The sequence below is a fragment of the Odocoileus virginianus genome, chromosome 23 (genome assembly GCF_023699985.2).
Source record: "Odocoileus virginianus isolate 20LAN1187 ecotype Illinois chromosome 23, Ovbor_1.2, whole genome shotgun sequence".
Classification (NCBI taxonomy): domain Eukaryota; kingdom Metazoa; phylum Chordata; class Mammalia; order Artiodactyla; family Cervidae; genus Odocoileus; species Odocoileus virginianus.
Genome location: NC_069696.1, coordinates 7,747,740 through 7,761,667, shown reverse-complemented (window position 1 = coordinate 7,761,667; position 13,928 = coordinate 7,747,740).

Genomic DNA, 13,928 nt, shown 5'->3' with positions numbered 1-13,928 from the left:
TCTCTCCCACTTGCCCCTGCCTTTCCCCAGACATGACCTGACTAGTACAGCCTGAGGGCCTCTCCCTCCCCTGATAGGCTAACCCTCAGCTTTATGTGGCCTGTTTTTGTGGTCAGGTTTCTGGCCGCTCTTATACACTTCCTGCTAGCTGCTACCTGCAGTTCAGTTTCCTCTTTTGTAAAATAGGAATAAGACTCGTATTTTCTGCATAGGGTTGTTGTAAGGATGGAATGAGTTCATACATGTCAAAATGCTTAGAAAACGTAGCTAGTGCCATTACTACAGTTTGTAGATGGTTATTGTCCAGAAGGGCTTCCCTGGTGACTCAGCAGTAAAGAATCCACCTGCAAAGCAGGAGCCGCAGGAGATGCAGGTTCAATCCCTGGGTGGGGAAGGTCCCCTGGAGGAGAGCATGGCAACCCACTCTAGCATTCTGGCCTGGAGAATCCCATGGACAGAGGAGCCTGGTGGGCTACAGTCTATAGGGGTCTCGAAGAGTTGGACATGACTGAAGCGATTTAGCAAGCATGTGGTCCAGAAACTGCAGCCACCCTCCTCAGTGACTTTCCTCTTCTGAAAGTTTAGGGTCATTGAATCTTCTAGATGGGAGAGCCTTTAAAGGCTACTGAATCCCAGTCTAACCCCATTACACCAGTGAGGAGACAGGAAGAGGACCCGAAGAGGCTCTGTTTCTGACATCTTCCCTGGAGGGCAGAGTACCCACCCTCAGTCTGGGACCAGAGCCTTCAGTGAGTCCAGACTTTCAAGGACCTGATGGCCTCACCTCTCTTGGAAGATGCTAGCATCCTGGGCAGGGTGTGGAGAGAGCCAGGGTGGGAGCCTGGAGCCAGGGTTCTAGAACAGCCACCCTCCTTGACTCACCTGCCCAGGGAGGGGCTTGGCCTTGGGAATTCCTAAAGGGAGCCTGGCATCTCCTGGGTCACTAAGTCGATTCTCAGGCTTGCCCCTACAAAGCAGAAGACGTAACTGAGGCCAGGGAGGGGGGATGACAGAGTGAGGGGTGTGGCAGGGCAGGGTCTGACTATGCCATGGCTTTAAGCCTGCCAGTGTCCCCCATGCTGCCCCTCTCGTGCCCTTGGCCCTGGTCTAAGGCGGCCTGGCAGAGCAGGGTCAGGAAAGGTTGGAGCCAGAGGACTGAACCCAGGGCTTGGCATCCATGGGTGAGGATGCTGGCAGGACAGGCTCCCCTGGTATCTGCCCAAAGGGCCAGCATCGCTGCCCCACCCCACATACTCCTTATGTAGGAGCTGCTGGACAATCTCTGCCAGCATCTTACTGCCAGCGGGGCTGCCATTGTTCCCTGGGCTTGGATTCACAAGCCTTGCTTGGATAAGCAAGGAGGAATCAGAAACCCTTATGCCTTGCTGGTGGGAATGCAAAATGGTGTAGCTACCGTGGAAAACAGCACAACAGCTCCTCAAAAAATTACAGAGAGGATTACCCTATGACCCAGCAATTTTTCTTCTGGGTACGTACCCAAAAGGGTGGAAAGCAGGGACTCGAACAGATCATTGTGCATCCATGTTCACAGCCTCTTTAATCACAATAGCCAAATGTAGAAGCAATTCAGGTGTCCACTGAGGAATAAATGGATAAGCAAAAACATGGTGAAAGTATGCCATGGAATAATATTCAGCCTTAAGAAAGAAGGAAATTCTTAGAGAATTCCCTGGCAGTCTAGTGGTTAGGACTCCACTTTCACACTGAAGGCCCAAGTTCCATCTCTGGTTGGGAAACTAAGATCCCAAAGCCATGAGATGTGGCCAAAAAATGAAATAAAGCTCTGACAGATTCTACAACATGAGTGAAACTTGAAGGCATTTTAAGTGAAATGTTGTTCAGTCGCTCAGTCGTGTCCGACTCTTTGTGACCCCATGGGCTGCAGCATTCCAGGCTTCCCTGTCCTTCACCACTTCCCGGGGTTTGCCCAAACTCATGTCCATTGAGTCATTTAAGTGAAATGAGCCAGTCCCGAAAGGACAAACAGCATATGATTGCAGTTCTATGAGGAGCCAAATTCATAGACACAGGATGGTAGTTGCCAGGAAATGGGCAGTTACTGTTTAGTGGGTAGTTTCAGTTTGGGAAGAAGAAAAAAGTCCTGGAGATGGATGGTGGTGATGGTTGTACAACAATGTGAATGTACTTAATGCCGCTGAATTGTGCAGTTTAAAATGGTTAATGTGGACTTCTCTGGTGGTCCAGTGGTTAAGAATCTGCCTGCCAATTTAGCGGACATGGGTTCTATTTCTGGTCTGGGAAGACTTCACGTGCTGCAGGGCCACTAAGACCATGCACCACCACTACTGAGATCTAGCCCATGCGCTGCAACAGGATAAGCCACCGCAACCACAAGCCAGAGCACAGCAACCAGAGAGCAGCCCCCACTCTACGTAACTAGAGAAAGTCCACTCACAGCAGCAAAGACCCAGCACAGCCAAAAATAAATAATTTCTGAAAATGGTTAAAATGGTAAGTTTTGTTATGTATCGGTTCAGTTCCATTCAGTTGCTCAGTCGTGTCCGACTCTTTGCGACCCCATGGACTGCAGCACCCCAGGCCTCCCTGTCCATCACCAACTCCCGGAGTCTACCCAAACCCATGCCCATTGAGTCTGTGATGCCATCCAACCATCTCATCGTCTGCCATCCCCTTCTCCTCCTGCCTTTAATCTTTCCCAGCATCAGGTCCTTTCAAATGAGTCAGTTCTTTGCATCAGGTGGCCAAAGTATTGGAGTTTCAGCTTTAGCATCAGTCCTTCCAATGAACACCCAGGACTGATCTCCTTTAGGATGGACTGGTTGGATCTCCTTGCAGTCCAAGGGACTCTCAAGAGTCTTCTCCAACACCACAGTTCAAAAGCATCAGTTCTTCAGTGCTGAGCTTTCTTTATAGTCCAACTCTCACATCCATACATGACCACTGGAAAAACCAAAGCCTTGACTTTTATGTATATTTTACCATAATAAAAGAAGAGAAGGGGAGATGGGGAGCAGACACTGCAGGAGTGGATGCAGCGTAGACTCCAGAATGATGAGTAACTGTGTGACCCCAGGCTAGTTACTTGACTCCTCTGTGCTTTCATCTTCTTATCTGTAAAGTGAGACTAATAACAGAGCCCCCTGCCCTCAGCCCACATAGCATCGTTGGGAGGGTTAAATGAGCTGCTTGATGTAAAGTGTTGAGAACAGGGCCTGGTTATGTTTTGTCCTCTCTTCTCCCCATTTTTCAGATAAGGAAACTGAGGCACAGAGAGGTAACTTTCCCAAGATCCTAGAACGAATGAGCATCAGAGCCGGGACTGACTCCACGGCCGCTGTGCACTTCCTGAGGTCCTCGGGGAGCTGGTGCTGGGGGAAGGGTTTGCACGGTCACTGTCTGGGGACAGCACTTCCTCAAAACCTGTGAGGCTGGGGTGGGGCCCGCAGCTCCTGGAAGGAAGTTTCTCAGAATCAGAGAGGCCCAGGGGCAGGGTGGGGTGAGTGGCAGGTGGCAGGCAGGGCCACAGCATTGCTCCCCGCCAGCGAGGACACCCCCAGCAGGGCCGAGGCAGGGTGCAGAGTGTTGTCACCAACAGGACCAGCAGGCCTGGCCTCATTCCCCACCGGGGCTCATCCGCCTCACTCCTCAGGGGCAGGGCCACTGGGGCGTAGTGGGGGAAAGACCCAGAAGCCTGGAGAGAGAAGGCTCTGAGGTCTTTGGTCCCCTCGGACCTGGCCAGAGCCGGCCTGTCCTTCTTGTCTCCCTCTGTGAGCCTGGGCTCTCCCCTGCCCGTATGCTCATGGATCACCATTCTCTCTTCCACCCTCTTCCACACAGGAACCTGTCAGCTGGTAACAGTTGCTTTCAGGCCAAGTCCTTTCGGTGGAAGTAAGTCCGCCAAGATGGCTGCCAACAATTGCTCCCAACCCTGTAACTCGGCTGTGAGACCCACCCTCTCCTCTTCCCTGGAATTTGGGTGGCCTGTGTACCACTAGCTGTGACTAATGGGATAACATTCCAGGCCTAGGCCTCAAGAAGCCCTGCAGCACCCATTTTCTCAGCTTGGGAGCCGGGAGCCATGTAAGGAGATTGGATTCCCTTCCTAGAGAGAGGCCACTCTGCTCTGAGAAGCCCTAGAGCCAAGACAGAGGAGAGGTCCCACCTCCCCTTCCCCGACCCCAGCTGTTGAGCCTCTCCCGCTGGAGCACCAGACACATGAGGGAAGCCAGCCAGGCTGCCCCAGCTGCACCACACCCAGCAGAGACAAGGGGTCCCCACCTGGACTTGCCAAACTGCAGAGTTGTGAGCAGACCCATGCTGGTGGTTGCTTTGAGACTCTTACGTTTGGGGCATGTTTGTTATGCAGCAGTAGATAGCTGATACACTTCTAGTTATCAGTCTTAAGGCCCTGAAATCTCAAGATCTCGGCAACATGTCAGTCCCACTGGGTTCAAGTCCTGCTTCCTCTGGTGGCCTGAGCCAGTTAACAACACCTCTCTGGGACTTGGTTCCTCCCCAACAAGGATAACGATAGCACCGCGTGGCCTCGTGTGAGGAGGCAGAGTGAGGCTGGCCCAGAGGTTGTGTTGGAGAAACATGAGCTGTGGAGTCTTTTGTCTACTCCTGCTTCCCGGGTGACGGGAGGGAGGGCGGGGGTGGGGAGGGCAGGTCCCGGGGCTAACAGCCCTGCCACTCAGGACGATGGTCCCTCCCAATCTTTCTGGCAGCAGTGTGGCGGGTACTGCTGTTTCCACCCAACCTGCTGAGGGGTCTGGAGCAGAGGGTATAGAGGGTCATTTTTCTCCTCTATCTCAGGAAGTCAACAGACTTCTGGAGTTTGGGTCTTTTTTTAATATTTATTTGTATTTATTTGGCTGCGCCAGGTCTTAACTATACAAGGTGGGATCTTTGATCTTCCTCACGACACACAGCATCTTTACTAGGGGCGTGTGGGGTCTAGTTCCCCAACCAGAATTGAACCCTGGGCCCCCTGCATTGGGAACACAGAGTCCTAGCCACTGGACCACCAGGGAAGTCCCCAGGGTCTTTTGAATTAAAAAGGTCTCCAGGACTGAATCAGGCAGACTCAAGCTGGCCAAAGTCTCCAGGGATCTGGAGACACCAGGATGCTCTCCAAGGCTATGACTTCAGGGACCTACTAGGCACCACATCCGCACGGGGAACACCATTGCTTGGCAGCATCCAACCATCCTGTGAGGTGTACGATGGAGCCCCAGGTGAGAGAAGGAGAGGGTGAGGCTGAAAGGCAAGGTGACTCCCTGACTCCACCCAGACCTGTGGCTCCCCGCCTGTCCTCCTCCCCACACCCAGGTCCTTTCCTGTCTGGGAGAAATGGAGATGAGCCACTGGTCCCTGCCCAGGCTCCTCGGGGTCAGCAGAAGGCTGTCCGCCGCCACCCCTCTGCTCGTCCCACCAGAGCCCTGCAGCCTGGGTCCCTCGGGTAAGGCCAGGTGTGGAGGGCTGACCGGACAGGGCCCCAGGGGGGGAGGGACTTGCATCCACAGGACACACAGCGAGAGGGCAGTGCCCGGCCCACACGCTCCCCCAGTGCCGGGCATTCCTCCCCTTGCCCACCAGCTATTTCCAGGCTCTCCTGTCTGAGAAACTGCCAGAAATAGGGCGCTCAGCCCACCCTGGGGGGACTGTCGGACCACATTTCTGCACAGGAGGGGTTTGTGTAGGGGGCATCTTGAGAAAGAGATGCCTATTCGTCTACTTGGGGCTGAGGGTGCCAAGACCACCGTGGGGCCACCTGTCTGTATGTACCTCTCCCCCATTTGGGGGGGCCACACCGACCCCATGCCCAGCTTTGCCCTCCCCATCCCCCACCGCGCCTTCTGTGGGCCTGGACATGTGCACGGCCTACCAACCACAGTCTTGCCATGTCCCCACACTCCCGCCATTTTATTTGTGGGTCATCCCTCTGCAGGAAGGAGCCTGGGTGGGTGCCAGGAGCGCCTAAGCAGACCTTGTCATTTGCCCTGGGCAGGGGTGGGGAGGGTGTGCAAAGCAGCCAGGTCCTGGGGCCGGTGCTTAGAGGGCCCCCCCCACGCTACCTTCAAGACCAGCCCCCACAGAGAAAGCAGAGGCCCAGAGATGGAGTGACCTGCCCACATCACACAGCGGGAAAGAGACGGAGCCAGGCCTGGAATTGCACCTGGCCCTCAGCTTCCCGGTCGAACTCTCAGCAGCCCAGGGGAAATGGTTTCTCTGAGGCTGAAAGGAGAACTGGGGTGGCCTCGTGGACTGGGATTCCCCCACACACCCCATTTCTGGGGACCACCACTCCACCCCCACCAAGACGGAGGCACAGGATAGTTTACTTATCATGATCTGTTCCTCCTGTCACCTGGGGAGGGACCAGCTTCACTTTACAGACGTGGAAACTGAGGCTGGAAGAGGCTTGGAAGGCCCAGGGCCAGCAATGCTGAGCCACCCTCCAGACTTCCCAGCTGTTTACCTCCATCTCCCAAGTCTCCCAGTATCTGGGGGCAGGAGGAGGCGCTGACGGTCACATGGCAGACCCTGAGGCTGCAGGTGGGGGCATCCATTACCTGGACTCCTCCCACAGTGAGATCTGATGGGACAGGGAGCAGGACAGACCTCCTACATTTGTGATTGCAATCAACCATGAGACTTCGACGTCTCCAGCTCCGGAATGGGGAGAGGAGCTGCTTCTAAATTGGGCTGGAGTGGTAGTCACTTGTCCTTCCCCTCCAGCCCCCTTGGAGGATTCAGACCTTGCTGGTCCCTGCAGCGATCCTGCCTACCAACCCCGTGCCCATCCTACAGCTGGGGAATCTCAGGCTCAGAACCTGGACCCTGACTTGCGTAAGGTCAGGCAGCCACACCAGGTCATGTGATGGCCAAGTGAGGTCCGGCCTGGGCCCAGTCACAAGAGCACACCCTCTAAGTGTGTGACCTTGGATGTGTTGCTTCCCTGAGACACCCTGTCCTTGAAAGTGAAAGTGTTAGTTGCTTAGTTGTGTCCAATTCTTTGCCACCCCATGGACTGTAGCCCCCCAGGCTCCTCTGTCCCTGGGATTCTCCAGGCAAGAATACTGGAGTGGGTTGCCATTCCCTTCTCCAAGGTATCTTCCTGACCCAGGGATCAAACCCAAGGCTCCAACATTGCAGGCGGATTCTGAACCACCCGGGAATCCCCCTGTCCTAAGGCCACACCAAGTTGGCTTTCTCACCACTGTGGCCGGAGCCTTCAATGGGGCTGCCAGCCTCAGTGATCAGACCCCTCCAGGAGCCAGGGGGTGGGGGGTAGGGGTGGGCTGCTGCCTCATGGCTGGCCTCCCTTGGAGGGGCCTGGAGCCACTGACCCACCTGAGGACCTAGGGAAGTTTTCATGCGACCCCTCCCCCATTCCCTTTGTTTTTCTCCCAGCTCCGTCATATGATACACTTACATTTCCTTGTTTGTCCTCCATTCCCCATGGGCATGGCCTCTGCCTGGTACCTAATCAGCGCTACGCTAATCAGCGCATGTTTACCGAGTGAATGAGTGAACACCTGCTGGACCTAGTACATCCCTAACCGGTTGGAGAGGCCAAAGGTGTAGTGATGCAGGGAAGAGGTGATGGTGGCTGGGCCAGGTGAGGTGGGGGATGAGAGAGGAGGTGAGACTAACAGGACTAGGTCATGCCCAGGGTTGAGGGGAGGAGGGAGTCCTGGAGAGTCTGGTGGGGAAGTGCTGACCCCTGGGACACTCACCCCAGATGGTGGGGCAAAGCAGGGGCTTTGTTCAGAAGCCCTGACACCCTCTGGGCTGGTGCGTCCCCCTGAGATGGGCCCCTCCCCCTCCCCATCTCCTACTCCTCAAACTCCCCTTTCAAGACCCAGGATGCATGCACCCGCCCCCGTGCAGAACCAATCAAAATATAAACTGACAACAGGAAGGGACCTTGCAAGCTCTCACCACAGATGTCCGCAGTCCAGGGGACTCAAAGAGGAGCTGGTCCTCCAGGGCTGAGGGGTCTTGGCCACAGTGCGGGGGGACTTCCTGCTCCCTGCATCACCCCTCACCGGCCTAGAGAGACCGAGGGGAGTCAGTGCCTGAATAGCACGTGGCCATCTGGGCACCCAGTCCTCACTGGGCACGAAGTTTCCCCCATCTTTTCTCATTAACCACCAGTGACTGTAAATTCTTGACTGCCGTGGTCAACACAAACCAAAACACATTGAGTGGCAGGACTTACATATATATTTTTAATTGTGATAAAATATACATAAAAGTTACCATTTTAACCATTTTAAAGTGTATTATTCAATGGCATTAAGTACATTCACTCTGTTGTACAACTACCACCACCATCCATCGCCTGAAATTTTTCATCCTCCCAAACTGAACCTCTGTCCCTACTAAACGCTAACGCCCCAGCTTGCCCCCCGAAGCCCCCAGCACCCACCCTCCTACTTTCTGTCTCCAGGAATTTGACCTCCCTAAGTGTGGTATATGAGTCACACAGTATTTGTGTTTTTGTGACTGGCTTGTTTCTCTTTAATATAATGTCCTTATGGTTCACATGTTGTAGCCTGTATCAGAATTTCTTTCCTTTTTATAATCAAATAATAGCCCATTGTGTGGATACAATACATTTTTACTCATCCATTCATCCGTTGGTGGGCGTTTTATCCATCGATGGGTTGTTTTCACCTTTTCCCGATCGTAGATAATGCTGCTATGGATGTCAGTGTATAAATATTTAAGTCTCTGCTTCCTCTTCTCTTGGGCGTTTACCCAGAAATGGAATTGCTGGATCATATGGTAATTCTATGTTTAATTTAGGACTTATCTTTAAGCGATTATTCAGATGATCCTAAATAGGATTATAGTCAATTTGTTTTTAATTCACAGATTCAAAACCCATTAAATTTTTAAACTCTCATATTCTCAGGTTATGTCCCGAGACACAGTCTGAGACTCTCTAGAGCTATATAGTCCTATTGGGGTGACATGCGACATGAGTGACTGTGAAGTGCAGGAATGTGGACAGTCTGCGTTGCGATGCTCTGTGCAGATAAAGACACTCATGTTTCAAAGATTAAGCGTGAAAGAGCCCTCTCATTAGTAATTTCTATATTGATTACCTGTTGAAATGATAATATTTCGGCTATACTGGGTTAAAGGAAGTAGAGTATTAAAATTAATGTTGAAACCACAAAAATGCGGTTCTTTCTGTCTCGGCACAGAAAGAATTCAGTGAGAGGCAAAGTGGTAGATAAGAAACAGTTTATTAGAATGGGATGCTTTTGAGGCTTACCAGTGGATGGGCAAGAGGGTGCTCTGCCCTAAGAACTTAATGGGCTACAGTTTTACAGACAAAAGAAAAGTGGGGAGGAGGAGAAGACCACCTTCTTCCTCATTCTGGAGCAGATGTCAAGCTTCCATCTTCAGCTCCTCCTGCACCTCACTAGGAGGAGTTTTCTTTTCCCTGCCTGGCCAAGCCAGGACTGTCATGGAGCAACAGAAATGAGCAGAAAGGTGGTAACATACACTAAAATATGGCAAATCATCTCAGGTTTCAGTATAAAGTCACCCTCTCCTCATATTCTGGTTTTTAATATACCCAGAGGAACGTATCCTAGGAATCATTAACTTACTGACCTCACTGGGCTGGCTGTGGGTTTCATGCCACCATTGTTTTATTGTTTGGGGGCATGTCTCCTGCTCCTGTTGCCCACTTTTGTGGTTAAGCAAACCTGCTTGAGTGATTGTTAGCTTACAGAGGTCTCCCACAATTTTTTCTTTACTTATGATCCCCTAGCAGGGTTAACTATTTAATCACCTACTTTGTCCCTTTCCTCTGCACCTATCAGTTTCACCTGTATCTTTTCATTTTTTGAGTGTGACCAGGAAGGAATCTAGCATGGCATTTGTAACTCAAACTTCCTCTCTGTTGGAAAGATAACCAACCCTGGCAGGTTAATCCAGGTGATTTCTGATTCTAGAGGAGCAGTTTGGAGCTTGGAAGCCTTGGCTGGCTCTCTTGTTTATTTTTCATTGAGAGAAAGTTCACATAACATACACTCAACCACGTTAAAGAGCACAATTCTATGCGGCACATGGTGTGTTCACAACCTTGGAAAACCACTACCCGTCCCTAGTTTCAGACTTTTTCATCACCCCAGAAAAACACACCATATCCACTAAGTATACACTTTCATTTTCTCCTCCCCCAGGCCATGGCAACCACTAATCTGCTTTATGTCTCTATGGATTTGCCTATTCCCAACACTTCACATAAATGGAATTATACAACACATGGCCTTATGTGTTTATCTTCTTTCACTGGGCATAATGTCATCAAGGCTTATCCATTTTACAGAATACATCAGTGCTTCATTGCTTTTTATGGCTGAATAATATTCCACTGTATGCACAGACCACCATGAGCTGATCCAGCCACCCACTGAGGAATGCGTGGGTTGTTTCTGTCTTTTGGCTGTTATGAGTTGTGCTGCTGTGAACGTTTGTGTATAAATTCTGTGTGGACATCTGTTTCCATTTCCTGGGAAGGAATTCCTGGGTCACCTGGTAACGGCTGGTTCTGTTTGTTTTTTTGACCTTACTTATGTACCAAAGTCCTAGATACACATTTTCAAAGAGTCGACAGCTTCCTTGAGGTGTGTTAGGACACATTCTCGAACCTGCTGAAGGGGGATTTGGGCGGGTACTTGCTGGGAATGCCCCTCCCCATGTCACTATTTTTAAGACTGTGTTCTCGGAGGATTCAAATCTCCATAGAAGATCCTTCGATGCCCTGCCTGGAGGGTCAAGGCCTGGCCCTGCTGGCAGGGCCGGAGATAAGGCAGGGGCTCTGGACTCAGAAGCCCCCGCCTCTGGCTCTGTGTCTGCCTATGATGCCCCATTCCCCAGGCCAGGAGTCTCTGTCACCAGAGAGTGACTCATTTCCTCCTAGGGTTGGGGAGGGGTGACTATCTAGCAGTTCTGATAGGATTTTGGAGTCTGATTACTCTTTATTTCGCCCTCTCCCATTGCCCCCACTTGGGGCTGCCCCATCAGGCTAAACCCTTGGTGGTGCTGTGGGGTAAACCACCCTGGGGCTTAGCTGCCACCCTACTCGCTTGGCACATGTCTTTTCTGAGTTCCCGTAAGTCCGCCGCCACTCTTTGTTTACTTTCCAGCTTCAGAATTGCACTGACTTGTCTCCCGTCCTGCTGCCCCATCCTCATGGTTTATACCTTTTTTTTTTTTTTTTTTTTTTGGCCATGCCATTCAGCTTGCTGCATCTTAGCTCCTAGACTAGGGGTTGAACCTGGATCCTCAGAAGGGAAAGTGTGGAATGCTAACCACTGGACCACCAAGGAATTCCCAAAACATTACTTTTTCCTTTTTATGCTTTTAATCTTTTCTGGCTGCATCATGCAACTTGTGGGGTCTTAGTTCCCCAACTAGGGATCGAACCTGGGCCCCCTGCAGCGGATGTGCAGAGTTTTAACCACTGGGCAGTCAGGGAATTCTATACTTTAAAAAAAATTTCCTTTCTGTACTCTTCACAGGGTTTCAGAGGGGAAGAAAGTTAGCACCTGTTTAGTTTGCCATCTTTAGCAAAGTTGTTGGGATGTGACTAAACTGGAAGCCCATATCTTTGAGACGTAGTTTCTGAACCCATCAGCAAGAAGGGGAGGCTCCCACTCAGCTTGGGTCTCAGGGCCTATTCCAGCTGGAGCTCCAGGTGCCGGGTTATCTTCCCTCAAGGGCAGGAATCTCAACTGGGTCACTGGACTCCCCCCTTCTCTCCACCCTCCCACCCACAGCCCCTGACCCAGGGCTGCATACAGCTGGCGCTCAGCATGCTTTGCCACTAGATAGAGGAAGAAAGAGAAGGGCGCATGGGAAGAGACTGCTGGGTGAAGGCTTGGCGCTGACGAAAGCGCAGTGTGAGGGGACCTTCCTCTGCTTCCATCTCAGGATCACCTCCTACCTGTCCTTGAACTCTCCTCGGGTCTTTTTCCTGGGCCTGAGACCCCAGGAGTGCTCAAAAGTTCAGGAAGGCTGGGACCAGGCCCTCGACTGCAGGCCACCCCACTAAAGGGAACCGAGGCCCTGCTGGTCACTGAGAGGCAAGGCCGACCTCATTAGGTGCCACAGACAGGGCCTCAGGGTTGAGACCTTCAAGGGAGGGCTGGAGCCAGCACCCCTGCCCGCCCCCACCACTGCCTGACTCTCCGCCCAGCCCCCTGCCACCAGCTCTGTCAGCCCAGCCCCACTCCCTGCTAAACGGTGCACTGCCTCCTCCCCAGGGGGACAGCCTGACCGCCATAGCCTCCTCAGGCCCACTGCAGCCACCCTACAGGCCCTCCACACCCCGGGCCTGTGCGCCTGCCTTTCGGGCCACCTGGAGCTGCCTTCTTTTCCTTCTTTACCCAGCTGAATGCTACTTCTCTGCTAAGATGCCACCCCACTCCCTCCAATCTTCTAGGAGCCTTCGAATCTTGGGCAGGTGTAACCCCAGACTGCGAGCCAGGACAGGGCCATAGCCGATTCCTGCCTGGTCTGAAGTTGAGGGCCAAGTTCCAGTGTTGGGGAAGGCCTGGTAGCTCCCCTGTCCCCAAATCCCAGAGGACAAGTCAGACCCGGCGAGAAAACTCCAGTGTGACCTGTGATCTCAGAGGGTCCTTGTGAAAGTTTCCCTCCTGAACCCGGGGAGTCAGGATGTGTTAAACCCGCGCTGAGGGACTGCTGTCAAATCCCACCTCTCAGGCCTGGAAGGTCCTTTGAAAATCATGAGGAAACCTCCTGGCGTAGAGAAAAGTCTCAGGTTCAAATTCCTGCTCCCGCGTGATCCTGGGCACCAGCTTATCTTTCTGAGTCTTGATTTCCTTTTCTCTGTGGTGAGGTCACTGACACCTGCTGCTTGCCTGGTTGTTAACTATTATGTGAGACGTCATGTCAGGTACCTGCCTAGAACATCATTACAATTCATTAAATGATAGTTGTGGGCTTCGTTTTCACAAAAAGCTGAGCTGTATACCCTCATTCGTAGCTGAGACAGGGATCAGAGAGCTTTGGGGCCTCATCCAAGGCCACTCAGGAGCGGAGATGTATCACTCACAGGAGCACCAACTCATGGAAGGCCACCCGGAGCTGGCAAGCAGGCAGAGGCCATGCAGCTCAGACTTGAGTCAAGAACTGCAGGGGTACCTGGTCCTGTGGGATTCCAGACCCAGGGGTCTCCCTCTGGAGGTGGTGATTTGTGAGTCCAGGGCAGGGCCAAGGAATCTGTATTTTTAACAACTATGCCTTCTTCAGTGCCACACGTCTGTGACGGGCTGGGCCTACAGCTCAATGCTGCCAGCCTCATCAGATGCCAGGGGTGCCGCTCGGCTCACACACCACAAAGACGGACATCTCCATCTTTATGGTGTGTGCAGGTAGCCCCCTCTGACACTCAACAATTCACAGGTTTACCAGAAAGTCCTTATCCTGAGCAGAACTCTGTCTCCTGATCACTCTTCAAACTCCCATCTGTGCTTTATTTCTTCATTTCTAAAGTGAGGACTAACAACAGGACCCAGGGGACCTTCAGGCACACATCCCTGCCTGGCAGCACTGGCAGGCATGTGGGGGGGCAGCCACCCTGAGGGCCTCCCTCACAAGTTAATGCCTTGCAGGTTCCCACCCGGCACGGAGTAGTTAAGAGTTTTATAGGGTCACCTGGGTCCCTCAACCTGGGAATTGCTGGGCTCCCTGCGACGTGCCGAGGCCTCCGAACCTACAGGTCTGACATGGAGCGCTTCCTGAAGCATCAATTTACTTGATAATAAGTAATTAACTCACCTAGATATTCAAAATAAGTTAGAAGACATCTAATTGCTTACACACTTCCAAATTCTGGGGAGGGGGGTACTGGTGGGAGTAGTTTTCTATAG